The sequence below is a fragment of the Caretta caretta genome, chromosome 21, assembly GCF_965140235.1.
Source record: "Caretta caretta isolate rCarCar2 chromosome 21, rCarCar1.hap1, whole genome shotgun sequence".
Lineage (NCBI taxonomy): Eukaryota > Metazoa > Chordata > Testudines > Cheloniidae > Caretta > Caretta caretta.
In genome coordinates, this window is record NC_134226.1 from 257,008 (window position 1) to 278,173 (window position 21,166).

The 21,166-nt window shown below is 50.8% G+C and overlaps 1 long non-coding RNA gene across 1 annotated transcript; it reads right to left on the minus strand.

Annotated features, from left to right (window-relative positions):
• Nucleotides 1–564: 564 nt before the first annotated feature.
• Nucleotides 565–13,367, minus strand: LOC125625218 (uncharacterized). Its single transcript, XR_007353495.2, has 3 exons — nt 12,946–13,367; nt 9,706–10,569; nt 565–2,724 (listed from the first exon to the last, which is right to left on the minus strand). It is a non-coding gene; the product is annotated as an uncharacterized LOC125625218 (long non-coding RNA).
• Between the last annotated feature and the right edge of the window lie 7,799 nt (nt 13,368–21,166).

The following is a 21,166-nucleotide window of genomic DNA, read 5'->3' on the forward strand; positions in this document are numbered from 1 at the left end:
GTCACATGGCCCTCTGGGGAAGGTAGAGCCATTTCCTCACCAGCTACCTGATGGTGCTGTCAGCTTTGTTCAGGGGCACCTTGGTTATGGCCAGTCCCCTGAGGCCAAAGGAGATGCGGGTGATTAGGAAGGTATTGAGGGTGTTGATCTTTTGCTAGGGGGTGAGCAGGAAGGAGTCGATTTGGGCTGTGTCCCACAGGATCTCTGCAATGGTGTCTTCGGAGGTGTCAAGGTTCCTTCCCCACTCTGAACTCTAGGGTACAGAAGTGGGGACCTGCACGAAAGACGCCCTAAGCTTATTCTTACCAGCTTAGGTTAAAAGCTGCCACCACCAAAGTGTAACACAAAAAACAGGGGAAGTGCCCACTTGGAGACATTCTCCCCCCACCCCCCCAAATATCCCCCCAAGCACTACACCCCCTTTCCTGGGGAAGGCTTGATAAAAATCCTCACCAATTTGCATAGGTGAACACAGACCCAAATCCTTGGATCTCAAGAACAATGAAAAAAACAATCAGGTTCTTAAAAGAAGAATTTTAATAGAAGTAAAAAGAATCACCTCTGTAAAATCAGGATGGTAAATACCCTACAGGGTAATCAGATTCAAAACATAGAGAATCCCTCTAGTATAAACCTTAAATTACAAAAAGACAAAGACAGGAATCTACATTCCATTCAGCACAGCTTATTTTCTCAGCCATTTAAAGAAAACAAAATCTAACGCATCTCTGGCTAGATTACTTACTAAGTTCTAAGACTTCATTCTTGTTCTGTTCCTGGCAAAAGCATCAGAGAGAGAGAGAGAGAGAGAGACTTTGTTTTTCCCTCCCTCCAGCTTTTGAAATTATCTTGTCTCCTCATTCATCATTTTGGTCAGGTGCCAGCGAGGTTATCTTAGCTTCTTAACCCTTTACAGGTGAAAGGGTTTTTCCTCTGGCCAGGAGGGATTTTAAAGGTGTTTACCCTTCCTTTTATATTTATGACAGGGACGTTTAGGTTGGATATTAGGAAAAGCTTTTTCACTAGGAGGGTGGTGAAACACTGGCATGGGTTACCTAGGGAGGTGGTAGAATCTCCATCCTTAGAGGTTTTTAAGGCCCGGCTTGACAAAGCCTTGGCTGGGATGATTTAGTTGGGGTTGGTCCTGCTTTGAGCAGGGGATTGGACTGGATGACCTCCTGAGGTCTCTTCCAACCCTAATATTCTATGAAGATGGAGAAATTCTCCCCCTGCACTCAGAATGAGCAGAAAACCTTTTATTAGAAACTAAGCTGCAGCTAGAGGGAAGCCGGAGTCTGTACTCAGCCTTTACCACACATTTATCTTAGAGGCCAGTCAGGGTAATGCACCGGTGTCCCCTGGAGCGGCAGTGACACCCAGTGGCCAGTCAGGATAATGACCAGACTGTTTCCCCAGGATCAGCTATGACAGTTGGTGGTCAGTCAGGGTAAATCATAGAATGAATCTGCCCTGGAGCAGCAGACACACCCGGTGGGTGACCAGTGAGGATATTGCACAGAGTGCATCTGCCTTGGAGCAGCAATGACACCAGAGGCCAGTCAGAGGTAATCCATGGAGTGTCTCTTCCATGGAGCAGCAGTGACACCCAGTGGCCAGTCAGGATAATGCACAGAGTGTTTGTCAGAGAAGAACAGTAACATCCCCAGCAGCGCCAACCTCTTCCGGTGGTGGTTGGGGAGGGTGGGGGGGAATAGACAGAAAATTGTGGCAGCTGCAACCCCACTTGCCATGAGACTCTGCCCCTCCCTATGGCTCCACCCCTTGCTCCTCCACAGTGAAGTGCCAGCCCCTGTTCCAGGACCGGCTCTAGCTTGGGGCGGCACAATTCCAGGGGTGGCATTGTGGGTGGCACCCCCCCCCCTTTTTTTTTGCTTGGGCAGTTGCACTCTTGGAGCAGCAAATTTTTTGCTTGGGGTGGCAAAAAACCTAGATCCGGCCCTGCCCCCTCCAAGGCCCTGGCCATGTCAGAGGCCAGAAACTAGAGTCGGGCAGGTGAGGCGGCTGCTGCATTAGCTTATGTCATGGTGCACACAGCTGCAGAGCTTCCCCATCTTGTCCTCCTGCTGCTTGGGACCTGGTGCTGCGGCTGCTCCTCAGCTCCCTCCTGCCCTTTGACTGCTCACAGCCCATAAGAGCCGCCCAGGACCTGGCTGTGGGGCCAGCACAGCCCTCAGGGAGCAGAACCCACTCTGCCAGAGCACATCAGTCCAGGATGCTGTGCTGAGCCCTGGACCCTCCACCTGCCCTGGGTGGTGCACCCTGGTGGTCAGAAACACATGCCAAGGGCTACCCTCGGGGCTCCCCCACTCACGTCCTCTGAAGCAAGCCAGAGTTGGTAGGGTGTGACCAGGGAAGCTCACCCAGTGATGTAGAAGGAACAGAATTGAGGACTGAGTATCTCTGGTTACAGGGATGTTGCTCTCCATAAAGTTACCGTACTTTAGGAAGACTTCATAGCACTGGACAACTCCTTGAGAGGGCACAAAGGGCTCCCCCAAGCATATCATGTCCCAGAGAGATGCAAAGGCCTTTTCTCAGGGACCCACCCCATGCTGACAAGAGTTTTTGGAGCCCTCCCTCAATACTTAACTTAAGCAGATTTTTATTTGCTCTTCCTCCGTAGATCACTGTCTGGTTTCCATCTCCCTGGATGGTCTCAGCCACAGGTTGGTCATTCTCTCATCTACCCAAAATCAATAGGAACTGAAAAGAGAGAGAGAGAACACACTTGTAAGTTAGTCTTCCATTCACCAGTGCTTGCCTTAGACAGACAGACACACACATCACCTGGCTCTGCTCACTGGACCCCCTTCTCTATACCTCTCCAGCCTACCCAGGGCCTAAAATGCTCATCTCTCATAAGGAACTATAGCCACCCAGGTCTCTCCACACCCTCAGCCGACGACACCCATGCCTGCCAGGATGCTCTGGTTCTCTGAAGAAAGGAATGACTGAGTACTGAACTGGCGAACAATGTGTTCTTCAGTGACTCACACCAAATGACATGGAAGGACAGACCAGAAACTACAGAGCATCTCTACTTGCACACAGGTCACCCTCCTTCACATTTAGTCATGGGGAGGAGGGGGACACTCTCAGACAATTATCAGCCAAAGACCCTTCTACTATCTCCATTGGATATAGGCAGGTGTAGAAAGCTGTGGGGATGCAGACTTGAGTGTCAATAGCTCTGTGCCTAGATGGGTCATGTTAGCTATAGACTTACAGGCGGAGGGGGGTGGAAGGAAGTGACTTGTTGTTGTTGCTGTCTCTAGTCTAGTGGATGCAATCTAGAGCTGATGGGACTTGTCTGCTTCCCTGAAATTATGTATTATGTGCTTGGTTAGTCAGAGCCCTCTGAGAGCAGTGAGAGGCCATTTAAAGGGAGCGGATTTCTGTGTGTGGGCCCTTGCAGGGGGAGGTGGCAGAGGCCTTGCACCTGTGGTGTAACGGATCGGTTCCGTGGCTGCCTCTTGATCCTCAGGGACCAGGTCCTCATGAGCACTGGGTGTAGCCTCCACAGGCGGATGTGGGGCTGGGTCCAGGTTTTGTGGTGGGTCCTGGGGCTGAGAGTTGCCTCTGGGAGGCAAGATCCTGAATGGGAAGGCGGAAGAACGCCAGGAGGGGCACCCTGGGCCTGATGGTATGCCCAAGGGGTCCAGAATTGCCACTGGGGTGCTGATACGTCCTGCCTTAGGCTCCACAGCCTTGATCTGGGTGCCTCAGACATCCCCGATGCCCTGCCTGATTGAGGGCGATCAAGAGGAACGGCCCGGGGGGGGGGGGGGGGTGGCAGTGCGGGACTGCACAAGGGAGGCATCGTCCTCCGACAGACGGGATGGGTGCTGTGAACGGTAGCGGGGTCTCGACGTTTATCTGTACCGCGGTGCAGGATGGTGTCGCTGTGGGGAGAGACTGTGGTGCGTGAAGTAGAGCGGTGCTGCAACGTGTAGCGGCGCCGGGATAAGGACTGGTGCCTCGATGTAGAGCAGTGCTGCAATTGAGGACAGTGTCGAAGCATGTGCCAGGAGTGGAAGCGGTGTCATGAGCGGGAATGGTGCTGTGTTGGGGAGCAGTGCCGCGAGGTAGAGCGGTGCCAGGATGGGGTGCAGTGCCGTTATGTAGAGTGGTGTCGGTCCGTCGGGCAATGCCTGGAAGGTGCAGGCTGAGGCCCATGCTGAGAGCGCCGCGAGGTCACAGAGTGGGACCATGACTTATCCGCCGACGAACACTTCGAGTGGGAGTGGCTCCGAGGGTCGGGGCTGCGAGACCAATGCCACGAGTCGGACTAGCGCAGGGCACAGGTGTGATGCCAGGACTCCGAGCGGCGCGGAGATCCTGGTTGGGGGGCAGACAGGCCGAACACGGTCAGCTTGCCCCGTATGGTGCCGTGCCTCGAGGGAGTTGAGTCCTCGTAGTTGGAGACCTGGGCGCTGCTATCTCAATGAGCCCCCTAGTGGCTTTGAAGGTGTCTGGAGTCGAAGGCATCATGACCTCCCCCACATGCAGCCACGGTGAGTCCAGGAGCGCGGGTCTTCCTGGGGAGAGGGGCCCACGATGACTGTGCCCAGCCCGAGGGTCTGTCAGCCATAGGCCTGTTCCCTGCACTGTCCCCTTCCAGGGGTGCAGTGTCCGTGGCAGGCAGAAAAATCTCATTTTATGAGTGTCCCAATTTAAAATAAAGATTTCACGGAAGTCAAAACTCCAACAACTCCCACCCCTGGACCCAGTGATGGGAAATTGTGGTGTAGCAAATGTGGCAGAACAGCCCCCGCCTTCCCCTCCCAAAAATCTAGATGTCAGTAACTCCTAGTAGTAGGAAATTGGGACATTGAGCAGTTTGTGATGCTACAGCCCCGTCCCAGCTTTGCCCACCCCATTGAGACAGTTTTGTGCCCTGCAGGTAGTCACTATGGTGTAACAGTGCCATGGTGCTACAGAGAAGATGGTGGCACATTTCCCAGTCCTAAGACACCAGGGTGTCTCTGTGCTTCGTAGGCTGCTCTGTGTACATGATGTGAGGAGGTTTGAGGGACCACCCTGGCCAGGGTCTTGCTGCCCAAGGAAGGTGAGACCTGCAGCAGGCTTTGGAGCAGGCGGTTCAGCAGCTGGGAAACCGCATGCTTGTACATCCCTGAGCAGCAGGTTGAGCACTGCATGTAGCACACGTGTAGCGCTGCAAGACCAGGTTCTGCTGGGTGGATGTTGCAGGAAACAGGGGCCCAGAGGTGACAGAACCAGCAGCCATGAGCTGAATCCACCAAACTAGCAGCCTGTGACATCACCATCCATCCCTTCAGCCCTCTGTCCAACCCTTCAGTCCAACCCCCTGTATGTTATATACATCCCTCCATCCACATTCCTTACACACTCGTCTCCATATGCATCCCTCTGTCTCTGATTGTCCATGCAATGCTCAGCACAATGAGACTTGGACCCTGAGCGAGGCTTTTGGGTGCTGCAGTAATGGAGCTGGGGGTGATAATATAGGTCTGGGCAGCACTAGTCCCAGCAGCACTTCTCCTAAGCCCAAACTCTCTACAAAGATGGGGGGTGGGAGGAGCGGCCCACTGAGCCTGGCAGGCAATACACATTCTTCCCAGTACGGCAGAGACCATGCCCATGAGCAGATAGATCCTGCTCAGCCCCACGGGACACTGAGGGGACGCAGGTGAAGAGGGTGCATGCAACTGAGCATGGGAGCCTGCGGGGTCATTAGCCAGTACTTGGTTCTGTTGAAGGCTCTCCACATGATGTCCGCTTTCTCTGCCTTGGGTCGCCATGAGGAGTAGGGGCAGGCACCAGGTGTACAAGCATTTGGGGGTTCAGTGTCTGGGAGGGGTTTTGGGGAAGGATGCAGACACCTACACCTGGGCAGTAGGGGGGAGTTTCAGGGGGATTAGACAAACACACACACCCATACTGGGTCATACCAATGGTCCGTCTAGTCCAGTATTCCTGTCTATCATAGTGGCCAGTGCCAGACGCTTCTGGCAGTTGAAGGTTTAGGGACACTCCAAAGCATGAGGTTGCATCTCTGACCATCTTGTCTGAGAGCCGTTGATAGACCTATTCTCCAGGAACTTACCTAATTCTTTTTGAACCCAGTTATACTTTCGGCCTTCACAACATCCCCTGGTTGACTGTGTTGTGTGAAGAAGTACTTCCTTTAGCTTCATTTAAACCTGCTGCCTATTAATTTCATTGGGTGGCCCCCTGGTACTTATGTTACGAGAGGGGTAAAGAACACTTCCTTATTCACTTTCTCCCCACCATTGCTGATTTCATGGACCTCTGTCATAATCCCCCTTAATCGTCTCTTTTCAAAGCTGACCAGTCCCAGTCTTTTTAATCTTTCCTCCTATGGAAGTGGTTCCAATTGTTCTGGTCGACGCCCTTCTCTGCACCTTTTCCAATGCTAATATATCTTTTGTGAGATGGGGTAACTAGAACTGTATGCAGTATTCAAGGTATGGGCATATCAAAGATTTACATAGTGGCCTTATGGTATTTTCTGTTTCATTATTTTTCCCTTTCCTAATAGCTCCTAACATTCTGTTGGCTTTTCTGTGCTGCTGCACATTGAACAGCTGTTTGCAAGGAACTATCCACTATGACTCCAAGATTTTTTTCTTGCATGGGAACAGCTAATCAACACTGAACTTTATCTGTCATTTTGTTGCCCAGTCACCCAGTTTTCTGAGGTCCCTTTGTAACTCTTCGCTGTCAACTTTTTCAAGATAGTTAAGTCTCTTTCCAAAAGTTGATCGGTTGTGAGCAAGAACTGCTATGATGGGGCATAGTGGGAGAGTCCCTCTCTGTGATAATATATAGATCTCTTATAGAGCTGACTATACAAAAGTAGAGTTGGCTAGGCCAAAAAAGAATTTGAAAAGCAACTTGCAAAAGACAGAAAAAACTAACTGCAAAATTATTTTAAGTACATCAGAAGCAGGAAGCCTGACAAACAATCAGCGGGGCTACTGGATGATCAAGGTGCTAAAGGAGCACTCCAGGAAGACAAGACCATTGCAGAGAAGCTAATTGAATTATTTGCATTGGTCTTCACTGCAGAGGATGTGATTCCCTCATCTGAGCCATTCCTGCTAGGTGACAAATCTGAACAACTATCCCAGACTGAGGTGTCAATAGAGGATGTTTTGGAACAAATTGATTAAATAGTAATAAGTCACCAGGATGTGAGGGTATTCACCCAAGAGTTCTGAAGGAACTCGTATACAAAATTGCATAACTACTAACTGTGGTATGTAACGGAAGGCCCTCATGTACTTTTTGGACTGCCACTGCACAGTGATCTAACAGAAGGTTAGGAACCATTAGTAAAGAAATCAAGACAGAAAATATCATAATGCGATTATATGAATCCATGGTACACCCACACACTGATTACTGCGGGCAGTTTTGGTCGCCCTATCTCAAAAACAGATGTATTAGAATTGGAAAAGGTGCAGAGAAGGGCAACAGCAATGATTATGGGTATGAAAAAACTTCCATAGGAGGAGAGATTAAAAATACTGGCACTGTTCAATTTAGAAAAGAGATGACTAAGGGTGATATGAGAGAGGTCTATACAATCATGAATAGCATGGAGGAAGTGAATAAGGAGTGGCTAGACTCTATAGTCCACCAATGCAAACTTTTTTTGGTTTTGAGTTTTTTGAACACCTACAAACACAACTACATCGTTACTCCCTGGAGAAAGCCTGCAACTGTGATGTGTTTGTTTCCCCATTTGTAAAATGCGGAGGATTATATCTTCTTTCCGTTCAATTTCTGCATGAAAAACCCTCCGGAGCAGCTCACGTAGCCTGACTGACGTTATATAATGACCGCGCATTGGGGCAGTGAATGTCACTCCGCACACTTTCAAGGCGACTGCTCTTGCTACTCTTAAAAGCATCAAACACTAATTTAGTAACATTTCACGGGAAAACTTGTTTATACTGCAGTCTTTATAAACTGGAGTTTTTAAAAATGAGCTTGAAGAGAAAGTCGAACTCTGAAGCAAAGGTCTGTCCTTTATGTAACTGAGTCCATGGAGGGACTGGCCCATATCCTGCAGACACTTATGCACGTGCGTAACATTAGATGCATATCCTTTGAACATTTGCAGGCATAGACCCATCCCCAGCAATTACAGTAGAACCTCAGCGTTACAAATACCCCAGGAATAACTCTGAACAAAATGTTATGGCTGTTCTTTCGACTGAACATAGATTGAATACAACTTTAAAACTTTACTATGCAGAAGAAAAATGCTGCTTTTAACCATCTTAGTTTAAACGAAAACAAGCACAGAAACAGTTTCCTTACCTTTTCAAATCTTTTTTTAAAGCTTTCCCTTTTTTTAAAATCATTTACGTTTAATACACTACTGTACTCTATTTGCTTTTTTTTTTAAATAATCTCTGCTGCTGCTGATTACATATTTCCTGTTCCAAATGAGGTGTGTGTTTGACGTGTCGGTATGTAACTCTGTTGTTCGTAACTCTAGAGGTTCTACACACAAAATTCACTTAAAGTCAAGTATTCATTAAGCTAATTTTTCCTACTGGGGACTAGGCTGCTGCAACAGGGATGGGATGGGAGAAGCCTGGGTAACTCTAGGGAACAAATTTTTAGGCCTGACTAGGGTCATTGCAAAAGCAAACAAGTTACCAAAAAAACCAAAAAACACCCTACTGATCAATCACACAACACACATCCAGCTGCACCAAGCAGTGCCCAGGTCACCACAATCTAGAAACACAGGCAAGAGAAGACAACTCCTCCCATGAGGTATCAGGGCCCAGTGGGGAGCTGCACTAGAAATACACATTAGAATTTGCCAAGGAAGATCAGCAGCTCTCAAGATGGAGAAATCCTCCACCTGCCCCCAGAGCTAGTTGGGAACCTTTTATTGGAAATTAGCCCCAGCCAAAGGGAAGTACTCTCTAAAATCATCAGGGCTGTCACCACAGCCATTAGGAGACAAACACTTATCTTAGTGACAAGAACAGCTGCTTTGCTCCCCGCTGGTCTTGCCTGGCATCTGTCTTGAGGCCAGGCTAGTTTTGCTCTCTACCTCAGGACGGAGCTGAACTAATCCTCCACAAGTGTTCCCTTGCAGAAAACACAACCCAAGAAAAACTTAGTGGCAGAGACAGCAATGGTATTTATCTCTGGCTCTTGCTATTCCAGAGGGATTTTTCCTACACTCCTCAAGACAGTAATGGCTAACTGAAGAGGCACCTGGCTGCTCTTGCACCCAAAGCAATCACACTGCACAGCAGACTACTGTCCCTTCCCCTTGCCTTTATCCCAAAGAGGTCTGTACCTAACCAGAATGCTCACGTCTTCTGAAGGAAGCTAGTCAGTACAGAAAAGGAGCAGAGTGCAGTGACCAGTTATTCACACCCAGTGATGTGGAAGGAAGAGAGTTGAGGCCTGAGCCTCTTGGTTACAGGCAATTTACCTTCCTGGAAGATAACCATAATTCAGGAAAAACTAATACTTTCCCTTCCCGGGGCCCTGACAACTCCCTTAGTGGGAAACCGGGACTCCACCAACCTTCATGTGCCCCAGTTAGATTCAAGGACTTTTTTCTCATGGACCCACCCTATGCTAACATAACACGTTTCTCTCCATAGACAAGAGCGTTTACAGCGCTCTTTCAATACTTACCTTAAGTAAATTTCTATTTGCACCTACTCCACAGCTCACCGTCTGGTTTCCATTCCGCTGAATGGTCTCAGAGTGGCTGCTCCTTCTCCTGGTCTCTCCTCCAGGTTGGCCATTCTCTCATCTGCCCAACGCCATTAGGAACTGAAAAGAGAACGCAGGCCAGCACTGGGGCATGGAGGACAGACATGGGCAGTCGGGTCACTGGTTTCTGCTTCCTGGAGCCCCCTTCCCTAGTCCCCACCAGCCTAGCCAGCGCTTGAAGTGATCAGCCCTGGTAAGGGACAACAGTCCTGCAGGTCTCTCCCTACCCCTATCCCATCCCATGCCTGGCCAGGATGCTCAGGTCCTCTGAAGGAACAGAAGATGGTTTTCTTTGGCTGTACTCGATATTTTGTCCAGTGACTCACACCAGTGACTTGGAAGGACAGACCAGGAATGACAGAGTGTCCCTAGTTGCATGCAGGTTTTCCTTCTTCACATTCAATCTTGGGGAGCAGGGTGATGCTCCTAGCCCATTAGCAGCCAAATGCAGGGCTCCAACCTCCCCAGGACCCATCCCTTGCAAAGAAGAAGCAGCTCTCTGCTCTCAGGGAGGCACCTTGCTACTCAGACACTTGATAGAGAGACATCATTTCAGCAAAATACACAGCTGCTCCTCCTCCATCACCAGACAGAACTCTTGGGCTCCTCAGCTCCCGCCGAGTGGGATGTCCAGGCTGCTCAGGTCCTCATCTGGCTGGGCTGCTCTACTGGCCTGGACAAGTTCTCCGCAAGCACAGCGAATAAGCCAACAGCCATCACTGCCCAAACCTGTGCCAGGGTGTGAGCTTCTGTCTTCTCTGTCTCATCTGCGCTAGAGCAGACCTATATTAAGAGAGAGAGTCAACAATGATTAAAGCTAAGATTATATCGCGGAGGTCACAGAATCAAAGAATTCGTGACTTCCAGAGATCTCAGTGACATTTTCCACCTCAGCCCTGGGGCAGCAACACTGGAACTGTCAGCCAGTGGGGGCCCCGTAGTTATCAGCCACCACTGGCAGCAGGGGTCCCCTACAGCTCCCAGCAGCCATGGGTGGCAGGAGAGCTCCCCCAGGCCCATGCCACAACAGATGGACTGCACAGCTCCCAGCTACTGTGAGCAGCGGGGGCCCCCCAGAACTCCCAGCTGCAGTGGGCAGACCCCAGAGCTCCCAGGCACCATATGTGAGAGGGGGACCCTGGAGCTCCCAGCTGCCACAGGCAGCCCCCAGTCGCTGCAGGCAGGTGGGGGACCCTATAGGTCCCAGCCACCATGGGAAGAACCTGGAATTCCCAGCAGCCACAGGTGACAGGAGGACCCCATAGACCCATGCCATTTTAGATGCACCCCTGTAGCTCCCAGCTGCTGCATGTGACAGAGGGACCCCAAATGTAGGGGGGCACAGCTTCCAGCTGCCACAGCCGCTGCAGGCAGCAGAACCCTGCAGCTCCCAGCCGCTGCAGGCAGACTCTGGAGTTCCACAGCCCCGTGCCATTGCAGATGGACCCTGTAGCTCCCAGCCACCACAGGTGGACCCCAGAACTCCCATTTGCCACATGTGGCAGAGGGACCCAGGAGCGCCCAGCCATTGTGGGCGGGGGGAGGGCCCCACAGCTCCCAGCCACTGCAGGGGAACCCCACAGCTCCCACAGGCAGACCCTGGAGCTCCCAGCGCCATGGGCGGCAGGACAGCCCTCACAGGTCCACACCACTGCGTATGGACCCTGCAGCTCCCAGCTGCTGCATGTGGACCCAGGAGTTCCAAACAGCCATTGATGGTGTGGGGACCCCACAGACCCGCCTAATTACAAATAGACCCCACAGCTTCGCAGACTCTGGAGCTCCCAGCAGCCATAGGTGGTGGGGGAGCTCCCACAGGCCCCTGCCACCGCAGATGGACCCTGCAGCTCCCAGCTGCTGCAAGCAGACCTGAGAGCTCTCTGCCACCATGGGTGGACACCAGAGCTCCCAGCCTCCACAGGCAGCCTTCAGCCACTGCAGGCAACAAAGGGAACCCCCAGCTCCCAACCACTGCAGGCAGATCCTGGAGTTCCCAGTCACCGTGGGCGGCAGGGTAAGCCGCAGCCTCATGCCATTGCAGATGGACTCCGCAGCTCCCAGCCGCCACAGTTGGACACCAGAGTTCCCAGCTGAGCAATGTTGTGAAGGCCAAGACTATAATAGGGTTCAAAAAAGAACTAGATAAATTAATGGAGGCTAGGTCCACCAATGGCTATTAGCCAGGATGGGCAGGGATGCTGTCCCTAGCCTGTTTGCCAGAAGCTATGAATGAGCGACAGGGAATGGATCACCTGATGATTACCCATTTTGTTCATTCCCTCTGGGTCACCTGGCATCGGCCACTGTCAGATATTGGGATAGATGGATCTCTGGTCTGATCCAGTATGGCCGTTCTCATGTTCTTAGGAACCCAGGAATTCCCAGACACCATGGGCAACAGGGGGACCCCACACCTCCCAGCTATCACGGGCAGACCCTGCAGCTCCCAGCAGCCACGGAGGACTCTGGAGCCACAGCCAGGGGTGATGGGGGGAACCCAGGAGCCACGAGAGAAGTGGTAGATGCCTCCTGCTTCCCCATTTTGTCAGTTATTTTTAGTAAAAGTCAGGGACAGGTCAGCGCTTCCATCAATTTTTGTTTAATGTCCATGACTTTTATCAAAAATAACCATGACAAAAATCTTAGCCTTAACTATGATGGGTCAACTGTAACCCTCTTCCCCAATACTTTTGCCCCCTGTAGCAAACATTACCCTTCCCCCCTCTCTAGGGTGCTACTGACACTAAAACGATCTAAACCCCCCTACTTATCAATCGCTATTGCTTGGCACCCCATTGCCACCCGTACTTCTATGCTGCTGATGGCCAAACCCTCCCCCCAAAATCTAAACCCCAAACCCCAAGATTTAACCCACCCCCCACCCAGAACCCAACCTGAACCAATAATTGCTAACCCAGATCCCTATAACCTGGTCCCCAACCCTAACCCCCTTAACCCGAAACCGCAGCCCCATCCTCACCCCCACCCTAACCTCTAGCTCTGAGCCCCGCCCCCCTAGGCCTGACACGGCTCTCACCCAGAGCCCAGCTCCCCACTCCCCCCGTGCAACAACAGCGCAAGCCTCAGGCCGCCCGCGTACAGCGCCTTCGCTCACACGCACGGAACAGATTCTGCAGCTACGAACATCCCCCCACGCACCCGCCGCGACGCACGGAGTCCGGTCCGGTCCGGTCCGGTCCGGCCCGCGCCCGCGGACCTGCGGCTGGCTCGCTGCCCGCAGGATCCTCGCGCCCCAGCCTGGGGATTTCCCGCCTTCCGCTCAGCGACTCCAAACTGTCCCGCGTCTTCGAGACGTTTCTAAGCCGCGGCACCTGCGGAGATCTCCGCCCCCAGGCAGTGACAGCCCATTGGCTGCCAGCTCCAGAAAACGTCACCTACTGACAGCCCATTGGCTCTCAGAAAACACCTGCGCGCGCAAGCGGGCGCGACCAGCGAACATCCCCAGGGGCTGCGGCTTTTCGCCCGGCAGGACGGCAGCGCCCGCTGCTGTGGTCTCCGCTCCTCCGCCCAGGCAGCCGGAATCAGCGCCGCTCGGCCTCGAGCGGCTTCTCGCGGGCGTGCACTGAGCTCCGACTGCACAAGGCCCTGACGGCTCCGCCCATCATTGCTTTCAGAAAACGTCACCTGGCGACGGCCCAATGGGAGATTAGCTGTGTCTGAAAACGTCACTTAGTGAGGGCCCTATGGGAGATCAGCTTTCAGAAAACCCCACCTCACTACGCCCAATGGGAGATCAGCTCTTTTAGAAAACGTCACGTCACTAGGCCCAGTGGGAGATCAGCTGTCAGAAAACGCGGGGCAGGCCCGAAGCGCGGCGCTTCCCCAGTCGCGAGACAGCGAGCGCCCCGCCCCGCCCGCGTCGTGTAGCGGCTCTCCTCGCCATCACCAGCACGCGCTAACCGGCCCCACGCTGCCTTCCAGGCCAGGCACCGCCTCGCGCCTCCCCTGCTCGTTCCCCAGGGCCGCTGTCAAGACAGCGCGCGTGATAACACGCCTCAGCCCACTCCGTCAACAGCTCATTTGAAAGGCCCCCCGAGAGGCAGCGATCTAGTTTCAAAACCGCCATAACCGTACCAAAGCACCCACCCGTGCAACAGTCCTCCGACGGCTCGCCCCGCTGCCCGGCGCGCCTTCCCTACGGCGGGCAACCGCCTTCCACGTGAGGGTGACCACACACCTAGTCAGCCGCAGTTCTGCCCAGGCAGGCTCCCAATAAGCCACACTAAAAATATGGGTCCCAACGCCAAAATTTACTCAAGTTTTACCCCAATGTCCCCAAACGGCCAGATTTTAATATGCAAATAAGATACTGCCTTGCTCAGTCAACTCTCTCTGCCCTTCGGTGGAGCCTGCCGCCAGAGAACAACCTTGGTATTTAAATTAGCTCGTCCGTCGCTCAGTCAATTCCCTCTGCTCTCCAGCAGGTGACGTCGCAGAGCTCCCAGCTGCTCACTTACCTTTCTCCCATCAGCTTCAGGCCTTATTGGGACCCAGAAAGTGGGCAGGCAAAGCCCGCCCACTGCTAAAGGATCCCCCCCCCCCCCAGCCTAAGGGGTGGGGGGTCCACAGGACCTGGAAAACCAAGTAATTATGGGGGACAACTAATGAAATAACAGGGACGGGAGTGCGGTCAAAGGGTCAAACGAAGGGAACCGGACGGGGACACCGAGCAGAGGACCCCGGACAGCGCCCACTGCTCCTCAAAGGCATCAAGGGAGTCAGTGGACGCTGCCCAATGGAACTCTGCCCGGAGACATGAACGGACAGAGGATCGGAAATAGGCCCCACAGTCACAGGAGATTCCATCGGCCAACCTCCTCACCCTGGTTTTATAGATGGCCACTTTAGCCAGGGCCAGGAGGAGGTTGACTAGGAGGTCCCGCGACTTAGTGGGGCCATGGACAGGGAGTGCATAGATAAGGAGGTGAGGGGAAAAGTGCAACCAAAACCTTAACAAAATATTCGTGAGGAGCCAGAATAGGGGCTGCAACCTGGCGCACTCCAGGTAGACGTGTGCCAGGGTATCAGCTTCAGGCCCCAGGGTTTATAAATGCATAAACCGTGTGGGATTCTAGCAGAAGAATATCACTTATTCAGTTGGGTTAGCAGTTGAGGAATGTGAGCTGCTCTGAGGGGACATACTTGCATACGTGGGCTAGTATTGCAAAGATACCATTCGAATTTCTGTGAGACAATTTTAAGGGTAATTTATATTTGGTAAAAAGCTTATTTAGTGAAAGAAATGCTGGAGTGACAGCACGGTTACTCGGGCTACAAAAACGCTTTCCCCCCTGGGTGAAACAAGAAGTTCGAATTAGAAAACTACATAGCTTGTTCCAATGTCGGTACAGGTTTAATTTAGCTTACGTGCAGGTTTGTTTAAGGCTGACTGTTTTGGTTTATTGGTTTGGTTTCGTTTTTTTTTAGTTGAATTGGAGCTTTTAATTGATGTTTGCTGGATTGGAATGTCTGACATACAATATCAGTTTTGACACAGTTCTGCATATTTTTATACAGATTTGGCCAATATTCAACTATTCAATTGCTTTATAGGTGATTTTAATAGGAGGGCTTATTTATTTTGTTATTTTATCATCCTGTAGTAGCACTCTTTTTTGATAATTTATGACATTTGTTAATTTTTGTTTTTAAAAACAAAATAGTTTTTATTAATGTTTGGGTTTTAAATTAATCATTGGGTTCAGTTTCATATTTTGGTTTCTGATGGGATATTTACGAGGATTTCGGATTTAATACTAAAATTTGGACAGATTTAGATTATTTATATGGACTTGGACTAAATCCTGTTTACTATTTTATTTTAATAAAGGTTATATTGCTGTAAACCCTGGCCACGGGGGAGAGGAGATGAGCCTAGCCTTTAACTAAGGAGCAGAAGCATGGGCCCCATGAGGGGTGGAGCCAGGTGATGAGGGGGGCACAGCCCCTCAATTTTTTTATCTAGCCCACCTCTCTGCCTCCTTCCTCTCCCTCTCACCAAACGGCAAGAGGTTGATGCCACACCAGCTGGCCATGCTGAATTACCCCAACTGGTCACTGGGTGTCACTGCTGCTCCAAGGGCGACATACTCTCTGCATTACCCTGACTGGCCACCGGGTGTCACTGCTACTTCATGGGAGATATAGTCTGTGCATTACCCTGACTGGCCACTGGGCGTCACTGCTGCTCCAAGGGAAAGACCTTCTGTGCATTACCTCAGCTGGTCACCAGGTGTCACTGCTATGCCAAGGGAAACATGCTCTGTGCATTACCCTGACTGGCAACTGGATGACACTGCTCCTCCATGGGACCCCCCCCCCATCGGTGCATTACCCCAGCTGGCCACCTGGAGTCACTGCTGCTCCATGGGAAACACAACCTGTGCATTACCCTGACTGGCCACCGGGCGCCACTGCTGCTCCAAGAGTGACATAGTGTCTGCATTACCCTGACTGACCACCGGGTGTCACTGCTGTTTCATGGGAGATACACTCTGTGCATTACTCTGACTGGCCACTGGGTGTCACTGCTGCTCCAAGGGACTCACCTGTGCACTACCCCGGTTGGGCACCTGGTGTCACTGCTGCTCCAAGGGACTCACCTTCTGTGCACTACCCCAGTTGGCCACCGGGTGTCACTGCTGCTTCATGGGAGATACAGTCTGTGCATTACCCTGACTGTCCACCGGGCGCCCCTGCTGCTCCAAGGGCGACATAGTGTCTGCATTACCCTGACTGACCACCGGGTGTCACTGCTGTTTCATGGGAGATATACTCTGTGCATTACCCTGACTGGCCACTGGGTGTCACTGCTGCTCCAAGGGCGACATAGTGTCTGCATTACCCTGACTGATCACCGGGTGTCACTAGGCTTCATGAGAGATACAGTCTGTGTATTACCCTGACTGGCCACTGGGTGTCACTGCTGCTCCAAGGGATGAAGTGAGCTGTGGCTCACGAAAGCTCATGCTCAAATAAATTGGTTAGTCTCTAAGGTGCCACAAGTCCTCCTTTTCTTTTTGCGAATACAGACTAACACGGCTGTTCCTCTGAAACCTGCTGCTCCATGGGAAACACAACCTGTGCATTACCCTGACTGGCCACCGGGAGCCACTGCTGCTCCAAGGGACTCACCTTCTGTGCATTACCTCAGCTGGCCACCGGGTGTCACTGCTGCTTCATGGGAGATACACTCTGTGCATTACCCTGACTGGCCACTAGGTGTCACTGCTGTTCCAAGGGAAAGACCTTCTGTGCATTAGCTCAACTGGCTACTGGGTGACACTGCTCCACCATGGAAGACCCCTCCCCCCCCCCACTCGCCGCATTACCACAGCTGGCCACCTGGTGTCACTGCGCCTCCATGGGAAACACAATTTGTGTATTATTCTGACTGGCCATCAGGTGTCACTGCTGCGTCATGGGAGATACACTCTGTGCATTACCCCAGCTGGCCAGCAGGTGTCACTGCTGTGCCAAGGGAAACATGCTCTGTTCATTACCCAGGTTAGCCACTGGGAGTCACTGCTGCTCCAAAATTGCATCGGATGAAGTAAGCTGTAGCTCATGAAAGCTGATGCTCAAATAAATGTGTTAGTCTCTAATGTGCCACAAGCACTCCTTTTCTTTTTCCAAGGTAGACACACTGTGCATTACCCCAACTGGCCACTGGGTGTCACTGCTGCGCCATGGGAAACACAATTTGTGCATTACCCTTACAATTGCTCTAGGGAGACATACTCTCTGCATTACCCCAACTGGCCACTGGGTGTCACTGCTGCTTCCTGGGAGATACATTCTGCTCGTTTCAGTGCTGTAACGTGCCAGTACAGACAGTTCACCAGCTATGCCCCTTGTGGAGGTGTTTCTCTCAGAGTGCTGGAGAGCTCGATCGCAGTGCTGTGCCGCACCTACACACCTGGCGGCACGTTAAAGGTGCCAGTGTAGACAAGCTCTTAGAGTTCTGTCCATAAGCAGCATGCCCCTACATGCCTTTGCCTTGCTGAGTCATAAAGTGTAGTCCCCGGCCCTTTCACTGGATTCATTGTACAGCTGAAACAACAAGGAGTCCTTGTTGCACCTTAGAGACTAAACCCTGGTCTACACTACGAGTTTAGGTCGAATTTAGCAGCGTTAGGTTGATTTAACTCTGCACCTGCAAGACGAAGCCATTTTGGTAGACTTAAAGGGCTCTTAAAATCGATTTTTGTACTCCTCCCTGACGAGGGGATTAGCGCTAAAATCGACATTGCTGTGTCGAATTTGGGGTAGTGTGGACGCAATTTGACGGTATTGGCCTCTGGGAGCTATCCCAGAGTGCTCCATTGTGACCCCTCTGGACAGCACTCTCAAGTCAGATGCACTAGTCCGGTAACCAGGAAAAGCCCCGGGAGCTTTTTAATTTCATTTCCTGTTTGGCCAGCATGGTGAGCTCATCAGCACAGAGGACCCTACAGTCCCAGAATCTCAAAAGAGCTCCAGCATGGACCAAAAGGGAGGAACAGGATCTGATCGCTGTATGGGGAGATGAATCCGTGCTATCAGAACTCTGTTCCAAAAGACATAATGCCAATATATATGCCAAAATCTCCAAGGGCAAATGCGAGGTGTTTACAATGCTTACAACTGCAGCAGTGATTGGAGTGGGCTCCCGCTTGCAGTGCTATGGTGTATGCGTGGGCAATCCAGGAAAAAGGGCGAGAAATGATTGTTTGCCGTTGCTTTCATGGAGGGAGGGGTCACTGATGACACGTACCCAAAATCACCAGCAGCTTCCTTATCCGTTATCTCAATTTTTTAAAATGAATAAAGAAAGAATGCATGGTTTCAAAACTATAGTTACTTTATTTCGAAGGGGGAAGGGTGGTTGGCTTACAGGGAATTAAAATCAACAAAGCGGGTGGGTTTGCATCAAAGAGAAACACACACAACTGTCACTCCGTAGCCTGGCCAGCCATGAAACTGGTGTTCAAAGTCTCTGTGATGCGCAGCGCGCCTTGCTGTGCTATTCTAATTGCCCTGGTGTCTGGCTGCTTAAAATCGGATGCCAGGCGATTTGCCTCAACCTCCCACCCCGCCATAAACGTCTCCCCCTTACTATCACAGATATTATGGAGCACACAGCAAGCAGCAATAACAATGGGAATGTTGGTTGTGCTGAGGTCTGACCAACAGTGCCAGGGAGCTTTTAAATGTCCAAAGGCACATTCTACCACCATTCTGCACTTGCTCAGTCTATAGCTGAACTGCTCCTTACTACTGTCCAGGCTTCATGAGCCATGGGAGCAAGGGGTAGGCTGGGGTAGGTGCGACTGCGCAGTGCTGCCAGCTGGGAAGGCAGCCTGAGGCAGAAGCCTCCAGCTTGCAGGATAGAAGAGTTGCTGCAGAAGCGGTGGAGCAAGCAAAACACCACTGATGAGGATGGCTAGCAGTGCTATGGCGTCTGCATGGTTAACCCAGGAAAAAAGCCACAAAAAGATTGTCTGCCGTTGCTTTCACGGAGGAAGGGGCGACTGACGACGTACCCAAAACCACCCGCGACAATGTTTCTGACCCATCAGGCATTGGGAGCTCAACCCAGAATTCCAATGAGCAGCGCAGACTACGGGAACTGTGGGATAGCTACCCACAGTGCACCACTCCAAAAGTCAACGCTAGCCATGGTACTGTGGATGCACTCTGCCGACTTAATGCACTTAGTGGGGACACAATCAACTATATAAAATCGTTTCTGAAAAGTTGACTTCTATAAAATAGACCTAATTTCGTAGTGCAGACAAATTTATTTGGTCATAAGCTTTCGTGGGCTAGAACCCACTTCATCAGATGCATGGAGTGGAAAATACAGGAGCAGGTATAAATCAATGAAAAGGTGGGAGTTACCTTACCAAGTGTGAGGTCAGTCAAAAGACACAATTCAATTAACAGTAGGATACCAAGGGAGGAAAAATAACTTTTTAGTGGTAATGAGAGTGCCCGTTTCAAACAGTTGAGAAGAAGGTGTGAGTAACAGTAGGGGGAAATTAGTATGGGGGTGTGAGGGTGCACCCCCGTAAGGCTTTATGGAAATATTCTTATGAATGTATCTATGACATAACTGGAATATGTTTTAGGCATTTGGTCAGCTTCTTTAGAAAGGAATTTGCAAGTTAAGTGCCCAATCAAGGAGAATTACCAAACAAAATAAAATAAAACTCACAAGTCTATGCCTAATACAGTAAAACCTGACCCTCAGAGGTGTTCCAGTAAGTTTCCTTTTACAGACTAGTCTCCTTCTAGTCTGGGTCCAGCAATCACTCACACCCCCTGTGATTACTGTCCTTTGTTCCAGTTTCTTTCAGGTATCCTTTGGGGTGGAGAGGCTAACTCTTGAGCCAGCTGAAGACAAAATGGAGTGGTCTCCCAAGGGTTTAAATAGACTTGCTCTTGTGGGTGGATACCCCTCCCTCCCCCTGTGTAGAATTCCAGCTACAAGATGGAGTTTTGGAGTCACATCATAGACTTTACGGACAGAAGGGACCATTATGATCATCTAGTCTGACCTCCTGCACAATGCAGGCCACAGAATCTCACCCACCCACTCCTGTAACAAACACATGGGCAAGTCACATGTCCATATGACTCAGAACTTACAGGTAGCAGTCATGGTTCACATGCTACCTTGAATGTCCTCATGTAGACTTCTTATGTGGATTGGAGCCTTCCAAGATGCATTGTCCATTAAGTGCTTCTTGATTGGGCACTTAACTTGCAAATTCCTTTCTAAAGAAGCTGACCAAATGCCTTACTAAGGTTATTTAAAATCAAACAAGTATACAGCCAATATTCATAACTTCGAATACAACAATGACACATGCATACAAATAAGATGAATATATTCAGTAGATCATAACCTTTACATAGATATGTTACATGGCATATGTAGCATAAAACATACTCCAGTTATGTCATATATACATTCATAAGCATATTTCCATAAAGCCTTATGGGGTGCACCGTCACAGGGGGAAATTAGGTTTAGGTTTTGTAATGACCCAACCACGCCCAGTCTTTATTCAGGCCTAATGTGATGGTGTCCAGTTTGCAAATTAATTCCAGTTCTGCAGTTTCACGTTGGAGTCTGTTTTTGAAGGTTTTTTTGTCGGAGATTTGCCACTTTTAGGTCTGCTATTGAGTGACCAGGGAGATTGAAGTGTTCTCTTTGTGGTTTTTGAATATTATAATTCCTGATGTCAGATTTGTGTCCATTTATTCTTTTGTATAGAGACTGTCTGGTTTGGCCAATGTATGTGGCAGAGGGGCATTGCTGGCACATGAGGACATATATCACATTGGTAGATGTGCAGATGAACGAGCCCGA